Source organism: Leucoraja erinacea, chromosome 21, assembly GCF_028641065.1.
Source record: "Leucoraja erinacea ecotype New England chromosome 21, Leri_hhj_1, whole genome shotgun sequence".
NCBI lineage: Eukaryota > Metazoa > Chordata > Chondrichthyes > Rajiformes > Rajidae > Leucoraja > Leucoraja erinaceus.
In genome coordinates this window covers 15,541,078-15,554,506 of record NC_073397.1, presented here as the reverse complement: position 1 = coordinate 15,554,506, position 13,429 = coordinate 15,541,078, and the positions used below count along the sequence as shown (strand labels likewise).

At 45.7% G+C, this 13,429-nt stretch overlaps 1 protein-coding gene across 3 annotated transcripts in view; it reads right to left on the bottom strand.

The window, feature by feature from the left end:
• ncoa6 (nuclear receptor coactivator 6) overlaps window positions 1–5,704 on the bottom strand; it is a 47,901-nt gene extending 42,197 nt beyond the window's left edge. For all 3 annotated transcript variants that reach the window (XM_055652193.1, XM_055652195.1, XM_055652194.1), the window contains exon 1: window positions 5,528–5,704. The gene's annotated coding sequence lies outside the window, so the exon portion shown is untranslated. The remainder of the gene's footprint in view (window positions 1–5,527) is intronic.
• Between the last annotated feature and the right edge of the window lie 7,725 nt (window positions 5,705–13,429).

The window sequence follows — 13,429 nt, the reverse complement described above, 5'->3', positions numbered from 1 at the left end:
TTTCTCCCATCACTAGCCAGGCTTTGTCCCGTTCCTACCTCTTTTCCAGGTTCCTCCCACCCCTCAATGCAACCAGTCTGAAGAATGGACCCGACCCGAAACATCGCCTGTCCTTTCCCTCCATGGAAGCTGCCCGACCTGCTGAGTTACTGCAGCAGTTTGTGTTTTGTTCCAGAATCCCTGTCTAACAGTTACTTAAAGTGTAGCATGTAACTTAGTATGAAACAAGCTTTTGCCAAAACTGATTGTTTCAATCTGAAAACAAATTTTAACAGAACTAATGTTGACATATTTAAATTAACAATTATGTCACATACTTGAATGCACCCAGCAATCAAATTTAACTCTAGTTTCATGAGAAATATAGATAATTCCAAAAAAAAATGCAAACCAAAAACATTTCACACCTCCTTGCACATTTGATTTTCTTTTATGTCAGTCAGCAACGTAGCATTTTGGTTAAACTACTAGATTATTAAATGATGGGGAAAAAGGTTCAAAGTGCTGGAGTTACTCAGCAGTCAAGTCAAGTCAAGTTATTCAGTCAGGCAGCATCTCCGGAGAACACGAATAGGTGACGTTTCGGGTTAGGATCCTTGTTCGGACTGAAGAACCCTAACCCTTTCAGTCCAAAGAAATGTCCTGACCTGAAATGTCACCTATCCATGTTCTCTGTCTGACCTGCTGAGTTACTCTAGCACAGTGTCCCTTCTTTTTGTAAACAAGCATCTGCAGTTCCTGGTTTCTCTAATGAATGTGAACCAAATTTTAAGACTGAATTAGAGTTACACCAAGACAGCTGAAGAATTTATAGTCAAATAATTAAATCAATTGGGAATAAATGAATGGGAACCTGGAAATGTGACTAAATTCCCATTGTAGAGACGAGGACTTCAAAGTATGCATACTTTGAGGAAATTTCAGAGAGTAGTAGTAAAATGGAGACAAATGCTAGAATCTTGAGCAAAACGCAAAGTGCTGGAGGAAGTCAGCGAGTCAGTCAGTATCTGAGGGAAATGGACAGACATCGTGCTTCTTCACTCACTTTTTCAGCTTTCTCCACTCCAATCAGTCCGAAGAAGGATGTCGTCATCTGTCCATTCCCTCACACAGATGCTGCCTCACCCACTGAGTTCCTACAGCACTTTCTATTTTGCTCAAGATTCCAGCATTTGCAGTTTGTCTCCTCGCTTACAAATGTTTAAGGTTAAAAGTATATATTGACCTTGCCAGTGACGTTCACATCTTGTGAATTAAAATTAATCATTTATAAAACAAAGTGCTATTTCTAACACATAATTCAAATATTTCAACAGCCATTCACGTGACAATTTAATAAGTAGACCACCTGTCAGTTCTCAGTTGAAAGTAAAGCTCAAAAATCTCAAATTTACTATCTTTCATAAGCGTAATTTCTGAAATGAACAATGTGGCTCCTTTCACACGAATAAATAAGTGTGGATGGAAAGCAGAACTAGTAAAACAAAAAACTGAGTATTGTTCCTCCAACACAACTACTTCTGCAATAAAGCATTCTTCTTCAAGTAAAATAACATTTCCTCCTTTACATCTATCTGTAAATAACATTAAAGAAGTTAACCTTTGCTGCACTACTATTCACTTCAGCTGTTCAAACTACCAGCAAAAAATGTACAAAATTTAGTAAAGTAAACAAACTGAATAGGTGACGAAACAAGCAACTGCAGATATTGGTTTACAAAAAAAGACACAAAGTGCTGAAGCAACTGAGTGGGTCAGGCAGCATCTCTGGAGAACGTGGACAGGTGACGTTTTGTATCAGGACCATTTAAGACGTTTGAAGAAGGGTCCACACTCAAAAGGTCACCTATCCATATTCCGCGGAGCTGCTGCCCGACCCACTGAGTTACTCCAGCACTTCGCATTGGCATTTAATAGGTGCTGGATTTTAAAATATTGCAGGGCATACACAAGTAAATATTTGTATCAATGTCACTAAGTAGTAAACTGAATTCTGTATTTTTTGGCAGGTTTATTGTTCCTATTTCAATCAAAAACTGGTGATATTGGGCTAAAGCCTCATGTCACAGTTCAAATATTCATCCAAGTACATTTGTTAAATGCAGCGTAATATCACCACCACTTAGATATTCCCTAATTTTGAACGGTTACTTTCCATTCAATCTCTAACCCTTCTGTAAATCTAGGTGCTCTCAACATGTGTTCTGGGAAATAGATCTGCCTTGCTTATTGTTTCTCCAGCATTTTTGTGTACCTTCAATTTTCCAGCGTCTGCAGTTCCTTCTTAAATGCCTTGCTTACTGCTTGACTAATCTTGTGGAATTTTTTGAGGATGTAACAAGTAAAATGGATAAGGGAGAGCAAGTGGATGTGGTGTATCTGGACTTTCAAAAAGCCTTTGACAAGGTTCCACACAAGAGATTAGGGTGCAAAATTAGAGCACATGGTATTGAGGGTAGGGCATTGACATGGATAGAGAACTGGTTGGCAGACAGGAAGCAAAGAGTCTGTGAAATTCTCTGCCGCAGAGGGTGGTGAAAGCCAGTTCTCTGGATACTTTCAAGAGAGAGCTAGATAGGGCTCTTAAAGATAGCGGAGTCGGGAATTATGGGGAGAAGGCAGAAACAGAGTACTGAATGGGGATGATCAGCCATGATCGCAATGAATGGCAGTGCTGGCTCAAAGGGCCGAATGGCCTACTGCTGCACCTATTGTCTATTGAATTAACGGATCCTTTTCAGAATGGCAGGCAGTGACTAGTGGGGTGCTGCAAGGCTCAGTGCTAGGGGCCCCAGTTGTTTACAATATATATTAATGATTTAGACAAGGGAATCAAATGTAACATCTCTAAGTTTGCGGATGACACAAAGCTGGGTGGCAGTGTGAGCTGCGGGGAGGACGCTATGAGACCGCAGGGGTGGCTTGGATAGGTTGGGTGAGTGGGCGGAAGCATGGCAGATGCAGTATAATGTGGATAAATGTGAGGTTATCCACTTTGATGGCAAGAACAGGAAGGCAGATTTTATATGAAAGGTGTCAGATTAGGGAAATGGGAGATGCAACAAGACCTGGATATACTTGTGCATCAGTCACTGAAAGTAAGCATGTAGGTACAGCAGGCAGTGAAGAAAGCCAATGGCATGTTGGCCTTCTTTGCAAGAGAATTTGAGTTTAGGATCAAGGAGGTCCTACTGCAGTCGTACAGGGACTTGTTGAGACCACACCTAGAGTATTTTGCGCAATTTCTGCTCCTAATTTGAGAAAGGACATTATTGCTATTGAGGAATGCAGCGTAGGCTCACCAGATTAATTCCCAGGATGGAAGTACTGACATATGAATGAATGGCTCGACTGCGATTGTATTCGCTGGAATTTAGAAGGATGAAAGGGGATTTCGGAGAAACATAAAATTCTTAGAGGATTGGACACGGTAGATGCAGGAAAAATATTCCCGATGTTGGGGGAGTCCTGAACCATGGGTCACAATTTAAGTAAAAGGTGCAGGCCATTTAGGACTGCAATGAGGAAAAACTTTCACCCAGAGTTGTGAATCTGTGGAATTATTTGCCACAGAAGGCAGTGGAGGCCAATTCACTGGATGTTTTCAAGAGATAGTTAGATTTAGCTTGGGGCTAAGGGAATCAAGGGAAATTGGGAATAAGCTGGAACGGGGTACTGATTTTGGATGATCAGCCATGATCATATTGAATTGCGCTGCTGGCTCAAAGGGCCGAATGGCCTACTCCTGCACCTATTTTCTTTTTCTACAATATTATATTCCTTCCAGTCTCCCTTTTCAAATGAAAATAATCATTACAATCAATTGGTCTTCATAACCAGAATTGTTCAGACATAGCAATATCCTCCTAAATTCCCACTGTACACTCTTTATTGTGTCAACAAGAAAACTGACACTTGCAGGAGGAATGCATACACTCCACAAAAGGCAAGTGGAAGCCAAGTCAACAATAACCTTAAACGTTAGTTAAAAGAGAAAATCTTACAGAAAAGAGCAAGGGAGAATACCTGGCCAGCAAAGAGTCAATATTTGGGCCACAGAGCAGTAGAGTTGCTGCCTTATAGCGCCAGGGACCCAGGTTCGATCCCGACTACGGGTCCTGTCTGTATGGAATTTGTACATTCTCTCTGTGAGAATGCAGGTTAATTGGTTTTGGTAACATTGTTAAATTATCCCTAGTGAGTAGTATAATGTTAGCGTAATGGGTGATCACTGGTTAGTGCAGACAGGGAGGGCTGAAAATCGTTTCATGTTTCATGCTGTATCTCCAAAGTCTTTTGAAATGATGGGATGGATGGCCTAGAACCATACAGCATAGGAACAGGACCTTCAGCCCACAATGTCTATGGCAAATACAATGTCAAGATAAACTAATCTCCTCTGCCTGCACATAGTCCGTATCCCTCCATTCCCTGCACATCCAAGTGCCAAACTAAAAGCTTCTTAAACACCACCACCACCTCTGCCACCTTCCAGGCATCCACCACTCTGTGTAAAACAACCTGCCCCCCACACACACACTTCCTTTAAACTCTGCCCTCTAGTACTTGATATTTCCACCCTCCTGCACTCAATTTAGACATTCACAAGGTCAATGATGACAAAGGCACAACATGAGGAAGATGCACAGTACAAGTGAAGATTGACATGTCATAAATACAAAGTGGCAGGCAAGACTCTGCAGCAAGCTGGAGCCAGACCGTATTTTTGAGACTGCAAAGCTGCAGAAGGGGGTTGGCCTGCCCTCAATTATCATCCTCAGGAAAGAAAATAAATACAACCTTCTCGCCTCCCACCCTCCCTGGGCTATAATTAAACCATCTGATGAACCTGAGGGAGGGAAGAGGGGGAAGAAAGGGTGGAAAGGGGGAGTAAAAGAGTGTGTGAGCAAGGGAAAGTGTGCGAGTGAGCGATATAGTGTGCGAGCGAGCAAGAGTGCGCGCGAGCAAAAGAGTGTGAGTGTTAGTGTGTGAGTGAGTGTTAAGAGTGTGTGAGTGAGTGTTAAGAGTGTGTGAGTGTTAGTGTGTGTGTGAATGTTAGTGTGTGTGAGTGTTAGTGTGTGTGAGTGTTAGTGTGTGTGAGTGTTAGTGTGTGTGTGTGTGTTAGAGTGTGTGTGAGTGAGTGAGTATTAGTCTGTGTGTGAGCGTTAGTGTGTGTGAGTGTTAATGTGTGAGTGAGTGTTAGTGTGTGAGTGAGTGTTAGTGTGTGAGTGAAAGTCTGAGTGAGTGAAAGAGTGTGAGTGAGTTGTTGTAAGAGTGTGTGAGAGTTTGTGAGTGTGAGTGAGTGAGTGAAAGTGAGGGAGTGTGAAAGAGTGGGGGAGTGAGTGATGCAAAGAGTGAGAGGGAGAGCAAGTGAGTGAGTGTGGGCTCGCAGCCTGACACGGTGGGCGAAGCCCGGGGCCTCGGGTGCTTACTCCCGTCGCCGGCCGCTGCGTAAGAGGCGGCCTGGGGATCGCATCGCACTCGGGGGGCCCGTCGCTGCCTTCCCCAGCGGGGCCCAGGTACTCACCGGCTTGGGTCAGGTCAGGCCCCGGCCCTCATGGTCCTCTCCTTCTGCTCCTTGTCCGGCGTGGCGTGGCGTGCAGGCCGCTGCTCCCCCACAGGGCCGGTGAGTGAGTGACCCCGCGGTGGCGGCGGCAGCAACGACCCGCTTCCCGGCGCCCGTCAACACAGCGGCCACAACCCACCCACAACCCACCCCGCTCACACGCGCGCTCCCGTTGGCCGCCAGTAAGCTGCCTCCCCATTGGTCCGCCATCCGGCCAATCAACCCGTGGACCGCCTGCGTGATGGCGTCATCGCGCCCCCCACCTGTTGCCTTGACCCATCCTCAAAGATGCTCACCTGGAGGTGAACACAAGGTGCTGGAGTAATGCCCCTGTCCCACTTAGGAAACCTGAACGGAAACCTCTGGAGACTTTGCGCCCCACCCAAGGTTTCCGTGCAGTTCCCGGAGGTTTTTGTCAGTCTCCCTACCTGCTTCCACTACCTGCAACCTCCGGGAACGACACGGAAAACTTGGGTGGGTCGCAAAGTCTCCAGAGGTTTCCGTTCAGGTTTCCTAAGTGGGACAGGGGCTTAACTCAGCGGGGCCAGGCAGCATCAGCATCGGCTTCAGCATCTCTGGGGTAAATGTATAGGCGACCCTTCTTCAGACTGCGAGTCAAGAGAAAGGAAAACGAGAGACATAGATGGTACATAGAACAAATGAATGAAAGATATGCAAAAAGCAACAATGATCAAGGCCCCAGGTGGTCAAGATGGGAAGACATACATCGAACACCCTTACCCTGAACACAGGATCCCCACAGGGTTGCGTCCTCAGCCCCCTACTGTACCTCTTACACACACATGACTGTGTGGCCAGGTTCAGCTCCAACTCCATAATCAAGTTTGCTGAGGACACTGTGGCGGTGGGCCTGATCTCCGATAACAATGGGAAGGCCTACTGGGAGGAGGTGGCTGATCTGGCACTCTGGTGTCAGGATAACAGCCTCCTCTTGAATGTCATAAAAACTAAGGAGCTGATTGTGGACTTTAGAAGGGTACAACCAAGGATCCTATAGCGGAGCAAGATAGATCACTCCTGCTAAATGCAATGGGCTGACGTGTAGTACGCAACGGAACGGCCTTTTTTTCATCCATTTCCGTAATCGGACCCGACCCGACTCGCAGTGTAATCAACGTTGCGGGGGAACAGTTAGTGTTAATAAATGAATATTCTGAAAATGGGGAAAGATTTTTACCAAACAAATTTTATTTTTACGAGGATGTTTCTGTAACCGGCTTCCGTCTCCGCACTATTAACCTATGGGATCTTTGGTGCGGAGACGGAAGACGGTTATGAAAATGGGGCCTTAAATTACCCATTAGTCTGCCTATGACCGTACTACATCTTTTCCGTCGAGTAGTCTATCGTCCTTGCTATATGATCTTTGGGCACAACATCCGAGGACTTACATGCCACTGGAGATAAATGGGGCTACTGTGGATAGGGTGAGCTGCTTTAAATACCTGAGAGTCCACATCACAGAAGATCTGACATGGACACCAAACTGCTCTGCCCAGGACAAGAAGGCTCAGCAGAGAGTAGTGCGTTCGGCCGAAAGCACTATGGAAACTACCCTTCCCCCGCCCCCTCGCCCCCCCCCCCCCCCCCCCCCCCCCCCCCCCCCCCCCCCCCCCCCCCCCCCCCCCAGCAGGACCTTTACATCAGAAGGTGCAGATCCAGAGCCAGCAATATTATGGGGGACCCCTACCACCCCAGCAACAGACTGTTCCAGCTGCTACGGTCAGGCAAACACCTCCGCTGTCATGCCGTGAAAACAGAGAGGATGAGACAGAGTTTCTTCCCACAGGCCATCAGGACTGTAAACTCTTATCTCATCAGGGACTAATTTATTGTAGTGTTGTGTCTTTTTTAAATTGTTGTTTTTTTTCTAACATGTAAATACTGATTCTGTCTATTCTGTTCCGTAGTTTTTGCACAATCTGCAGGCATTGCCACTTTCATTTCACTGCATGTGAAAAATAAAGTTGACTTGACTTGACTTGACTTGGAAACTGTCCATTGTTGGCCTTGGGCTAGGTGTTAATGAATTTAGCTTAGAGATACAGCGTGGAAACAGGCCCCTCGGCCCACCTAGTCCGCACCGACCAGCGATCCCAGCACATTAACACTATCCGACACAAACTAGGGACAATTTACACATACACCAAGCCATTTAATCTGCATACCTGTACCTGTAAATCTTTGATCTCAGGGAGAACATACAAACTCTGTACAGACAGCACCTGAGGTCAGGATCAAACCCGGGGTCTCCAGTGCTGTAAGGCAGCAACTCTACCGCTGTGCCACCGTGGCCGCCCTGCAGTATTGTTGGAATTATGTAGGAAGGAACTGCAGATGCTGGTTTACACTGAAGATAGACACAAAATTGTGGACTAACTCAGCAAGACAGGCAGCATCTCTGGATAGAAGCGATGGGTGACGTTTCAGGTCAAGACCCTTGTTCAGATATACAGTTATACAAGTTATACGAGTTATGCAGGCAATGAAACTCATCAGGCGACAGTGAAACTAGTACGACGACTAGGGTGGGCTTGGGTCGGAGAGAGAGGGATTAAAAGGGTTATTTGAAGTTAGAGAAATCAGAGGAACAGCCCCTTATATTTCGCTTGGGTAGTTTACACCCCAGCAGTATGAACATTGACTTCTCTAACTTCAGGTAGCCCTTGCTCTCTTTCATCCTGCCCCTCCCCAGTTCTCCCACTAGTCCCACTGTCCCCGACTACGTTCTATCTTTGTCCTGCCCCCTCCCCTGACATCAGGCTGAAGAAACGTCGCCAGTTCCTTCTCTCCATAGATGCTGCCTCACCCGCTGAGTTTTTGTGTCTACCTTCAATATTCATACTGCTGGGTTCAGTTCAGTTTAGTTTATTGTCACGTGTACCGAGGTAGAGTGAAAAGCTTTTGTTGCGTGCTAACCAGTCAGCTGCCCAAGCAAAATAGGAGGTGCCGTTCCATTTGGCCTCACTCTGACAATGGAGGAGGCCCTAGACAGAAAAGTCAGTGTGGGAATGGGAAGGGGAATTAAAGTGTTTGGCAACTAGGGGCAATCACATAGGCTACAGCGGACTGAGCGAAGGTGTTCAGCGAAACAATCGCCCAGTCTACATTTGGTCTCGCTGATGAGTCCACATCTGGAACAACGGATACAGTAGATGAGGTTGGAGGAGTTCAAGTAAACCTCTGCCTAACCTGAAAGGACTGTCGGGATCTCTGGACAGAATCAAGGGAGGAAGTACCCCATTGATCTGGTTCAACTTCCCAACTATTAGCATAGGAGGACATCCTGCCCATTAGATCAAGAATAGGCTGGGTAGATCCACAGAGATGTTTTTAACCCAGAGTAGGGGAATCAAAGAACCAGAGGGCACAGTTTTAAGGTTTAAGGTGAGATGGAATTTGAGATGGAAATGTTTTCACACTGAGGCTGATGGGTATACGGAATGAACTGCTGGAAGAGGTAGTTGAGACAAAACTATCATACCCTTTATTATAGTTATTGAGCGTGGAAATAGGCACTTCGGCCCAACTTTCCCACACCGACCAGTATGTCCCATTGACACTAGTTCCACCTGTCTGTATTTGCCCATATCCCATATCCCGGTGCTGGCTCGAAGGGCCGAATGGCCTACTCCTGCACCTATTGTCTATTTTCTACCTACCTTATCCATGTACCTATCTAAATGATTCATGTTTCAATTTAAAAGACATTTGGACAGGTACATGGATAGGAGGGTTTCTGCTGTGACCAGCCGGTGTGGATCCAGCTGAGGTGGGAGTGAGGAGAAAGTGTTCACGCAACTATTGTTGTGCCAGAAATGTTTACTCTGGACTTTGGTCAGGCCACATTGGAGTATTGTCTTTATTTCCGGTCGGCCCATTACAGGAGGAGGCTTTAGAGAAGGTGCAGAGGAGGTTAACCTGGATGCTGTCAGGATTGTAGCGTATCAGCTGTACGGAGAGGTTGGGGAAAAAAACTTGGATTGTTTACTCTGAGCGTTAGAGTTTGAAGGGAGACCTGGCGTAGCCCAAACTATCTCACAAACTAACCTCTCTTTCATTGACTCCATTTAAACTTTATGCTGTCTCATCAAGGCCACCAGCATTATCAAGGATCAGTCTCACCCCGGTCACTTCTTCTTCTCCCATCGAGCAAGAGCTACAGAAGTTCAAAAGTGCATACCTCCAGATTCAGGGACAGTTTCTTCCCAGCTGTAATCAGGCAACTTAATAGTCCTCTCACCCACAGGATTATGGTCCATCCCTTTCAATATTCCCGCTATGGATATTGATTTCTCTAACTTCAAGTAACCCTTGTTTTTCCCTCTCTCCAACCCTCCCCCATCCTAGTTCTCCGACTGGTGTCACTGTCCTCCTGATTAAATTTTTCTGATTGTATGCCTCATTGTCACCTTCCCCTCAGCTAACAATGAACTCGTCAGCGTCTCCTTTGATCTTTCGTTTTCACACCATACTCTTTCGTGTCTCTGTCTCCCTCTCCCCTGACTCACTGAAGAAGGGTCACAACCTGAAATATCACCCATTCCTTCTCTCCAGATATGCTGCCTGTCTCGCTGAGTTACTCCAGCATTTTGTGTCTATGCCTTTCGATAACTCACTTGAAATTAAATCTGCTTCTACTAAGCTTCCAAGCAGCCCATTTTAGATCATAACAATGCAACTGGTTAAAAAAAAAGAGACAACTATGCTGTGCATTGTCCTGGAACTCTTGCCTTTTGCAATAGTTCCCGCTGCACCCGCAGTTCAGAAATAATGGTTCTTTTCACATTGGTATTGGCATTATTGACCGTCATCCCTCTCTGTGTCCCGGGGGTGCCTCCCGCAGCCAACCTTAAGCGTGAGGAAGGTAAGACCCCAGTTCCCCTTACTGGCCCTTTGTTCCTTGCGTCTACCATCATCTCTCTCCACCCTCCTCTTGGGCTCTCCGGTTCTCGGCGATGAGCAGGGGCAAGGCTCGGCAGCTTCCCTCTCGAGGACGGGTTACCAAGCTCCCCGGCGGGCGAGCCAGGCCTGTTGCCGGGGGTTACGCACGGCTCCACGGTCCGCCGCCTGCCACCACAGCCTGGAGACACAAGCAACTGCAGATGCTGAAATCCTGAGCAAAACACAAAGTGCTGGAGGAACTCAGCGGGTCAGGCAGCATCTGTGGAGGGAAATGGACAGATGACATTTTGGGTCGGCACCCATCTTCAGTCTGAGGTCTGGTCACATCCAGAAACGTAGTCTGTCCATTTGTACAATGGATGTGTCATCCTTTGCTAGTCAATGTTTGATTAGGAAAGCATTGATGTATATATGGTCTGAGGAAGATGGGAAGGGGATAAGGCTGGCTGGCAAAAGCTAGTTCTGACAAAAAAAATCATACTTTCCTTTCCACCCATATTCCTCTGGCTTTACATTTTACTTCTCCTTTTCTCTCCTTATTTGACACCTTTTTGTCCTTCTCACCTTTGGCCATTGTCACTTATTCCACCATCTTCCATTCAAACCCCCCCTCGCCTGTATCCACCTATTGCTTTGAAGATTTTGACCCGCCCCCATCTCTCTTTTCCAGCGTTCCCCCCTCCCTCCCACCAGTAAAATTAGTCTGAAGATGATCCCAACCAAAAACAGTGTCTGCTTATTCCTTATGGATAGGAAAGATTTAGAAGGATCAGGGGCCAAAGCAGGCAGGTGGGACTAGTGTAGATGGGGCATCTTGATTGGCATGGACAAGTTGGGCCAAAGAGCCTGCTTCCATGCTGTATGATTCTGTGACTCCACAGATACTGCCTGACCTGCTGAGTTTCCCCAACATTTTGTGTTTTGCTCAAGATTCCAGCATTTCGTTGTGTCTCCACTTTTAATTTCTGAAATGGATGCACACTCTCCCATTATGTTACTGTAGAGGGAGCATTTCTCTCATCCATCACTTCTGCACAAAGTGTACTTTCACCCACGAACACTTAAAAATTCTCCTCTCCGAAGAGTTTGAGATAGAAATTTGTCCACTGTTGGTTGAATTACTTACAGTACGCAATGCAGTAAAACACATTTACGTTAACCCATTTTCTCGCCCACTCCCTACACACTAGGGGCAATTTACAGAGGCTAATTAATCTATAAACCAGCAATGTCATTGGGATGTGACAATCCGGAGCGCCCGGAGGAAATCCACGCGGTCACATTGAGAACGTGCAAACTCATCACAGACTGCACCCGAGGTCAGGATCGAACATGGGCCTCTGGCTCTGTGAGGCGGCAGCTGTGCCACTGTGTTGCCTGAACACCCATTAAACTCTGCTGCTGATATTGGAAGTCAGTGAAGGCTGGCACACTGGCGTAGCTCTCACAGTGCTGCCTCAAACCTCCCTGGACTAAGATCTCCATGTTTTCAATATAGAGCCTCCATATTCTCATTGTGATCCCATGGGTTTCTGCTGGCTGTTCTGAGCTCTAATCTTCCCCAAATCCCAAAGATGAGCTGGTAGGTTAATAGGCTATTGCATATTATCCAATTCTGCAGATAACAAAAACAGATAAGAGTGGGTGGCTCAGTGGTGCAGCGGTAGAGTTGCTGCCTTATAGCACCAGAGACCAGGGTTCAATCCTGACTACGGGTGCTGTCTGTATAGAGTTTGTACTGTTATTGTTCAATTTGCCTCAAACAGATAACAACCCAAAAGTTAGTAATACAGTAACGTCTTTATTTCGCCAGGTGGGTGTGGGAGTCAACTCTTACAGTATGTAAAATACAGACTACAGAGTCTCTCTTTCTCCACACACCGGGGTAATGTTCAATCAGATATTACCTGGAATTACCCTAATAATCAGCAATTCTATCTTACAGAGCATTGTACCGTCTCTTGCCTGTTAAAGTCAGAGGATTGACAGGTTCTTCCGATAGAGGAAAGGTTAGCCCATATATGGTTATGCTGAAGGAGCTATTTTTTGCAGATTCAAGCACTCTTGATTTTTGACCTTGTTGATTTATTTTTTGTACATTACACTCTATAGAGTAAAGGAACGAGTTGTCTGAATGTCTTTCTAATCATTTATATCAAAGAGCAAAAACACTCATATTATTGTGCTGTAATCTCGCTAGTGTTGTAGGAGAAAGGTGAAAACATTTGTTATTGTGCTGTACACTTGCTAGTGTTGTAGGAGAAAGGTTAAGCATTCAACTTATTGCTAAATCCACAGCAGAATCCCTTTTGTAACTTCTAAATCTTTAAACTCGTTCATTACGTTCTCCCTGTGACCGCGTGGGTTTCTTCTGGGTGCTCCGGTTTCCTCCCTCATTCCAAAAACGTGCAGGTTTATAGGTTAATTGGTTTCTGTAAAGTGTTCCCTGTGTGTAAGATAGAACTTAGTGTATGGGTGTTCGTTGGTGGGTGTAGACTCGGTGGCTGAAGGGCCTGTTTTCCAAGCTGTGTCTCTAATGTCTAAAGCAAATGGTAAAAGAATCAAAGGAGAGTTGAAGTTCATGAGGAGTTAAATGAAATAAGGAGATGATCTGCAGGGAACTACTGGGCCAAATGAACTCCTTCTGTGTTGTAATAAGTAGCTAAAACCAAATTTTAGGCACATTAATACATTGCACACTTAATGCACGAAATAAAGGTCAGATTTCTCTCCTGTCTGACCAAATTAGTTAGAAAACAGAGACACTTGCTTGAGCAATGTTTCATCCTAGATAACTTGATCCCATTCTGGCTCAAGAAAGTGAGATTCATATTTTCAAGAGGCTTTTAAAGCTGATGGAATGGCTCCAAGTGCTGTTAGACCCATTAATGTGGTTATGAACTGCAATCACAATTGGAAGAGTAGCAGCCAATTTGC